The sequence below is a fragment of the Tarenaya hassleriana genome, unplaced genomic scaffold (genome assembly GCF_000463585.1).
Source record: "Tarenaya hassleriana unplaced genomic scaffold, ASM46358v1 Cleome31, whole genome shotgun sequence".
NCBI lineage: Eukaryota > Viridiplantae > Streptophyta > Magnoliopsida > Brassicales > Cleomaceae > Tarenaya > Tarenaya hassleriana.
This window is the reverse complement of record NW_010966274.1, coordinates 1,399,877-1,406,605: the sequence shown is the minus strand read 5'-3', so window position 1 is coordinate 1,406,605 and position 6,729 is coordinate 1,399,877.

Here is a 6,729-nt window from a genome sequence, read left to right as displayed (position 1 = left end):
ATTTCAAAATCGTGAGAGAGAGGGAGTTTTTAAGAGAGTGGGAGGAACAATTACAGAAATTGGGTCCTAGAAAATAGAATTTTTTTTTTGTTTATTAACTTGTACGTTTTTTAATTTAAAAGGCATGGGCTTTTTGGTCCTTCGATTAAAACACAAGGATATCTCTGTCTTTTACTTGTTTTTTTTTCTTCAAAAAAAGTTATTTTTCTTAAGGATTGGTGTTGAAGTCCAAGTAGCATTTTAAGGGCATTTCTGCTATATCCCCATCTAAAACCCAAAATTCGGATCTAAGTTTATATTTGCGGGTCAGTTAATTACTCCGCAGGTACGTGAGAAATAAAAATAAATATTATTTCTTTAAAAAATAAAAAAAATTATAAAAATATCTATCAATTATCTTGTATTTTTATCTTTGTATATATAAGAAAATATTTTTTAACCTAATCATTTTAAATTTATAAATTTTTAATATTTTCACTAGTTTTATAAAATAAGGGAAAAACCCCTAAAAATTCCTAAACTTGTAAATTGCGAGAAAAAAAATTCCTAAACTTGCGAGCGTGCCAAATAATTCCTGAACTTGTAAAAAGTGTCACAATAAATCCTAATCTTGTTAAAAAGTGTCATATCAGTCCTTCGAAAAAACTGATTATAATAATATGATTTTATATTCTACGTGGCAAGTGATAAGACACGCCAACTGGGATTTTTGAGCCACGTAATCAGAACCGGGTTTTAGAAAACCGGTTTCTCTAGAATCGGTTTGAAACAGTAACATCTCGGTTCAGTAAATATGAATAAAAAACCCTAAATTTACCTTTACCAAAATCGAGTCCTGAAAGCAAAGCCCGGTCCTGAGGGAAACCCGATCTATCAACTATTCGACAGAAACCCAGATTGCTAAGGGTCAATGTTTTCCCTTTTCTGGAATTTTTCACTGAAATTTCTGGGTATTTGTTTGAAGATTTATGTGCGTTCATAAATCGTCGTTACTATTTTTGTTTTTGTGAAATTATTTCAGGGGAAAAACGAAAGAGAAATCGAACGATAAGAAATCCGACATGTTCTGGGTTTTTGTATTTGTGCATTTGTTTGGATTGCAATGGGAATGTTCTGGGTTTTTTCTTTGGCGTTCGCAACCTTTTATCACAGTCTAAAAAGCTTATTTTTTACAAATTTAATCGAAATTAAATCCATTTCGTGTTTGTTGACGGAGTTTTCTCTTCTTTTTCTTTGTTCATAAAAAATGTTCGGCCTCCGGTGATGACGGTAGTTTTGAAGTTGAACTTCCATATGTCATGGGTGCATCGGAAAAATCCAGAAGACCCTCACAAAAGCCAAAGGTTAGAGACAATGGAAGAAAAGGACAACGAGAAAGATACCGGCGACAGTAAGTAAAACAAAGGTGGCGGCAGAGGCGGGCAACCGAACGATGGCGGAGACGGCGGCAAAAAGGAGGAGGACGCGAGCAAGATGGAGTACGTGGCAGCTCAACTTGGATCCGGGTTCGGTTACGGCATGTTACTGTTTCAAACCGATTCTGAAAAAATCAGTTTTCTAAAACCCGATTCTGATTACGTGGCTCAAAAATTCCATTTGGCGTGACATGTCACCTGCCACGTAAGATATAAAATTATATTATTATAATCAGTTTTTTCGAAGGACTGATACGACACTTTTTAACAAGATTATGATTTATTGGGATATTTTTTACAAATTCAGGAATTATTTGGCATCCTCGCAAGTTCAGGAATTTTTTTTTCGCAATTTACAAGTTCAGGAATTTTTAGGGGTTTTACCCTAAAATTAATTATATCTAATTCATAAATTTATAAAAAAATTATGATTAAAAGTTGTCGGATTCGGATATCCACATGTACCCAAAAATTATCTCACGGATAATATATTTTGGGTATTCGAAAATTGGGGTTCGAGTTCGGGTTTTAAATTATGTTATCCGTTTGTTTCGGATTGGGGTTCATGTTCGAGTACCCTAAGAATTCCAGAGATCCGTCCCGTATCCACCCCTAATCCGATCCACGTCCATTGCTGAGTAAAGCGTAAATTCAGCATAATTACCATATTAGGTGACTTATAAACCGAAAGATGTTGTAATGAAAACCGTATATACGAATATAAAAAGTATATATGAATACGATTGTACTGATAACAAAAGATTTAGTTGCTCGATTTTAGTTCCTATGAGACAACAAGAGAGTCTACATGCTTCCTCATCTTTCATTTCAATCCATTTTATGATATTTGTTTTGTTTTATCTTATTTTATTGTGATTCAAATTGATTGAAACCCTTATGCTCATAGACTAGAAATACAGAAACATGTGTTGGTTGCCTAACCTTTGTCGAAACTCAAAAACCTACTCTCTCTCGAAATTCATCGAAAAACGATGATGAACACGAAGAAACTGATCGAGATGGCGGGGAAATGGCAGTACAGAGCGACCCTCAAAAGGAAGGTCTAAAACTTCACAAGCGGCGGAAAAAGGATGTTTCGTGTTCTACACGTCGGATAAAAGACGATTTTCTTTTCCGATAAGTTACCTAAACAGCTCGATCTTTCCAGAACTTATGACGATGTCTGAAGATGGGTTTGGTCTATTGAGCGATGGACTGATCGTCCTGTCTTGCGATTCAATTTTGTTAGAGTATATAATCTCTCTGATTTATGGACGTCTCGATATAGATATAGAAAGAAAAAATGACATTTTCCTACACCAACTTTGTAAAATATGACTTTTTCCTACACGAACTTTTAATTTGACAAAAAACTACATCAAATTATCCAATATAACAAATTGATACATGAACTACCCAATTTAACTGCAATTTTCTACACAATCCAAAAACGGTGTTAAATGTTCGTTAACCGATGACGTGGCACGCCATGTGGCGTCTGACATGGCATGCCACATGGAAAATTTTGTCATGTCAGCATGCCACGTCAGATTTTTTAAGAAAAACAAAAAAATCCGAAAAAAAATTGCAAAAAAATAAACTTTTTTTAAAAAACAAAAACAAAAAATCCAAAAAATAAATAAAAATAAAAATAAAAATAAAAAACAAAAAAAAATACACATATATATACATATATATTCATATCTATATAAAATAAAAATATAAGCTTATAACATGTTTGTATGTATGTATGTATATATATACATATATATACGTATATATGTATTTATATATGTGTATATGTATATATATAAATATATTTGTTTGTATCTATATGTATATATATTTGTATAGATGTTTGTATATATATGTGTATATTTTTTATTTTGTATATGTATAGATATATTTTTATATAGAAGTATATATATTTATATTTTTATTTGTATATAGATATGAATATATATGTATATAGGTATTTTTTTTTACTATTTATTTATTTTATTTTTTGATTTTTTTAAAAAAAAATCGATTTTTTCATATTTTTTCAGATTTTTTTAAATATCTGACGTGGCATGCTGATGTGGCAAAAAATCCATGTGGCATGCCACATCAGACGCCACGTGGTATGCCACGTCAGCGATTAACAGACACTTAACACTGTTTTCGAATTATGTAGAAAATTGCAGTTAAATTGGGTAGATCGTGTATCAATTTGGTACATTTGATAATTTGGTGTAGTTTTTTGTCAAATTAAAAATTTGTGTAGGAAAAAGCCACATTTTACATAATCTGTGTAGAAAAATGTCATTTTCCCATATAGAAAAGATTCTATTGATGGTTTCTAGAGATAGATGTTCATTACAGTGTCCTTTGCAACAAGAATAGAGAAATGAGCAATTGCTAGATGAGCAAAAGTTGTCGAATTCAAACGACCAAATTACCCGTCACCTCTTCTCGAAATATCTTCCATATAAGTGTAGTCTTTGACGCTGACATCAGCAATGGCGGAATCCGAACCTGGGAAGGAAGGAGGAGATTCCTTATCTTGATCCAAGAGACTATTCAAAAGCTCACTATGATAAGGGATCTTTATCGATTCATGATGATGCCCATGAGAGAAATTGTAATACCCCGATTTCCGATAAATTATTTAATTTAATTCCGTAAATAAAACAGGGTAAAAACAAGCCTAAAATATAAGATGAATGGCATAAGTATCGAATCGAAGACAAGTGGGGCTAAAACGGGTCAGAAACGTCGAAAAAACAAAGGAAAAAGGGTCTAGACCGATCGATCCAGAGGTAGACCGACCGGTCTAGAGAAAAAAATGAGAAAGACGGAAAATTGGCCAAGACCGATCGTTCCAGACTGTAGACCGATCGGTCTACACATTTACAAGCCAGACCGAACGGTCTGGACTGGGCGACAGAAAGAGAGCTGTCGAACTGGCACCTTTCGGCCGCGATAATTGAGCGACAAACTCGTCCCCACGCGCCACCACCCGTTGTTTCCATAAAGTATGCGACATGGACTGGCCCTCAAGCGTGTGGTTTAGCCGAATTGGACCCAAAAAATGATTATAAATCGGATTATACAGAGGAAGAAAATTATTTCGACTGAAAAACCTGAGTTTTCGAAGAGAGAGAAAGAAAGAGATATTTAGAACAAATTGAGACGAAGAGAGCTCGGGAAATTGAGGAGGCACGTCCCAAGGAGGTTCCTGGGAAGTTTCAGAGAGTGAGGAGACCTGAGGAGCTCGCACAAGCTCGGACAAAAACGCACAATCGGATTATACAGAGGAAGAAAATTATTTCGACTGAAAAACCTGAGTTTTCGAAGAGAGAGAAAGAAAGAGATATTTAGAACAAATTGAGACGAAGAGAGCTCGGGAAATTGAGGAGGCACGTCCCAAGGAGGTTCCTGGGAAGTTTCAGAGAGTGAGGAGACCTGAGGAGCTCGCACAAGCTCGGACAAAAACGCACAACACTTGAATCCGAGGTGAGTGGTTTGAGTTGTGTTTGTGAGATCTGATTCTCATGAATAATGGTGTAGATTAGTGTTTCTACAAGAGTTAAGGATTTAGGAATGATAAATAATGATTGGGTAGCAATCGGAGTCAAAATCGGATCAAAATTGGGTCAAAAATGGCGGAAATCAGGTTAGATCTCGCGGAGAAGACGAAGTTCAGGACCCAGACCGATCGGTCTAGGCCTAGACTAAACGGTCTGGGCCAACATCTCGCGAACGGTCTGAGGTCGAGGTAGACCGATCGGTCTACACACATAGACCGATTGGTCTAGACGAAAATCAAACGGTCTGAGTTCAATGTAGACCGATCGGTCTACACACATAAACCGATCGGTCTAGACAAAAAAAATGTAGACCGATCGTTCTACCTCAAGACCGATCGGTCTTGCACAAAAATTAAACCAAGAGATCGACCCCATACTTAGTACCGGTTGACGACGTGAGTTAGTACCAGTACGGGGATGTGTGGATGTGGAACCAGTGCCGGTTGACGAACTTGGAGTCAGCACTGGAGGATGTGTGGTTCGGTAATAGTATCGGTTGACGAACTTGGAGTCAGTACTATTACCGAAATGTAATACCAGTACCAGTTGACGATGTGGAGTCAGTACTGGTGTAATTGGGTGGACGTTTTCGTGACGGTACCGGTCGACGAAGTGGAGTCAGTACCGTTATGGAAATGTGTAGTGAAGCCAGTACCAGTTGACGACGTGGAGTCAGTACTGGTGAATCTGAGTGGTCGTCTCTATAATAGTACCGGTTGACGAAGTGGAGTCAGTATTATTATAGAGAAGCAGGGTAGAGTATAGTACCGGTAGACGAACTGAGTCAGTACTAGATGATACCGAAAGAAATGGTACCTGATGGTGCCGGTGGACGATTTGAGTCAGTACTATCAGGTATCGAAAATGTATGGATTAATGATAATATATAATGTTTTTCCTAACAATTTTTTTCTACTTAAATTTTCAGACCAAGAGCTCTTCGGATATTAGAAAAAAGGAAACCTATGGCCATGCAGAATCATTTTCCAAAAGCAACGATAATAATAATAACGTAAGTAACCAAAATAATTTTGACATTCATTATATATCTATACAATTAAATTTCAGACTCATTTTTATGTTATTTTTATACGCTTTTTAGGTATCAAAAGTGTCGGATTCGACGACTAGAGAAACGAATCCGAGCTTAGAGGCAAACCCCATATCCAAGAACATCTCCATGAGAGACCTCATCGCGAAGGCAAAACAAGAATTGAAGAAAGTACGAGAAAGGAGGCTTCAAGAACGATAAATCCGTTCAATCTTTGAATCATGTCTTTTATTCTTGTAACATTTTTTTGAAAATATGAGATTTGAAATCATTTGTTTGATTATCCCAAACTTTTACATTGCTGTAACGGGATTTCCATTTTTTTTAATGCAAATGTAAATATATTACTTGAAAACTAACCAAATAAATTTCATAAAATAAACAGAAAATAATAAGATGGAAACTAAGTTATGGAAATCTTGTAACACCGGCTCTTCATTGTATTTGCGATGGACGGACTGATCATACTGCCACGTGATTCAATCTTGTTAGAATATATAATATTTCTGATTTATTGGCGTCTCGATATAGATATAGAAATTTTTTTACTAATATTGGTTTCTAGTGATAGATGTTCATCACAGCGTTAGTACTCACCAATTGCTTGTGTGTTAAAAGATCGTTTAAGCCATTTTTTTTTTGTAAAGTCTCATATTTTTAGATGTTTTGCCTTTTTTTATAAAATGAAATA